At 33.9% G+C, this 1361-nt stretch overlaps 1 long non-coding RNA gene across 1 annotated transcript in view; it reads left to right on the top strand.

The window, feature by feature from the left end:
* LOC108374279 (uncharacterized) overlaps positions 1–1096 on the top strand; it is a 20286-nt gene extending 19190 nt beyond the window's left edge. The window contains exon 3 of the long non-coding RNA XR_001849031.1: positions 1024–1096. This is a non-coding gene — a long non-coding RNA (uncharacterized LOC108374279). The remainder of the gene's footprint in view (positions 1–1023) is intronic.
* Positions 1097–1361: the final 265 nt, after the last annotated feature.

Here is a 1361-nt window from a genome sequence, read left to right as displayed (position 1 = left end):
CGTGTCAGTAGCAGCTTTTGCCATTTGCTGTTTTCTTCTTTGCTGTCATTCAACACCGAATTTCCTGTATCAGCTGCTGTTGCTGGCATTTCTTTTGATTTTTTTTTGCATAATTTGGCATGTATTTTGGCTTACTTGAAATGTGTACATTTGGGTGGTAAAGAAAAAAAATTTAAGACGGCATTTTAATGCGCTCACCCCCTAGTATTGTTCTATATCGAAAATCGTATAGGTTTCTTGAAAATTTTTCAATGTTTTATTTTTTATATTTTTCAATCAGAAAACTTGGTTTCTCTTCAAGCGAATAACACCCAATTGTTTATTTAACCATTTTTGAGTATTAACTATTTGTTATTGAACCCCTAAAACCCCCAAAAATGAAATGGGGGAGCCATACAAATCGCTGTTATTAAAAAAGGCTAAATTAAAGAGTTGAGTTTTATTACTCGGAAACGGAGTTTCCTGATCGGAAGATATTAATTTTCAAGAATTCTATACCATTGCCACGAAAAATGGGGTTTTCCCATATAAAATACGTGGAAAATGTTGAGTACTTTGAGCGACCTCTAAATATTTGTTGATTTAAAAAAAAAGTACAGGAGAATACTCTTTTTCCGTATACAAAAATATCAGAGGTGAGAGCATTATAATTTCCACTTTACTTTTTCACATGCATTTTCGGGCCACCCTAGTGTGCATATGTACGCAGATTGGATGTCTGTTTGTGGTATAATAAGTATGTGCATATATTATAATCTGCTTAGTCTCAGTTTTTGCCCTGCGTACGCTTTTGCTGATTGCCAGCTGAAATTCATCATCATTGATAGCAATATTGTGAGTAGGTATGTACATTAGAGTGGGTCAAATTGAATTTTTCCGAGATAGGGTTGAGGCGCCTTACCAAATTTTTCTCCTTCCTTAAGTATACATATTTTACCCTAGAAGTATATTGCATGTACATATATTAGCCAAACAATGGGTTAAGAAACCTAAAACTATTTATTTTTATAATAATAATAATAGTGTTTGGCCGAGCTTCTCCTCCGATTTGTGGCGTGCGCCTTGATGAAGTCACGCAAAGGGGAGAGACCTACAGCCCATTACGAAAGGCTATTGTATTTTTATGAGAAGCTGTTTTTCATGGCAGAAATACACTCGGAAGTTTGCCAATGCTTTTTATAAAAATCATCAATAACTTTGTTAGTTTCCATATCATTGAGCACCCTATATTGGTTACAGTAGAAAATTGATGGTTCGTATAGATATTACAAATACCAAAAGTAAAAAAAACTAAAAGGAAACAAAATTCGGACCACTCTTATGTACATACACATGTACGTATGTACATTTTTCTATATAAC

The sequence above is a fragment of the Rhagoletis zephyria genome, unplaced genomic scaffold (genome assembly GCF_001687245.7).
Source record: "Rhagoletis zephyria isolate East Lansing unplaced genomic scaffold, Rhagoletis_zephyria_1.1 Rzeph_scaffold_07533, whole genome shotgun sequence".
Taxonomy (NCBI): domain Eukaryota; kingdom Metazoa; phylum Arthropoda; class Insecta; order Diptera; family Tephritidae; genus Rhagoletis; species Rhagoletis zephyria.
Note: the sequence above shows the minus strand (reverse complement) of the source record. Positions and strands in the feature narration are given on the sequence as shown.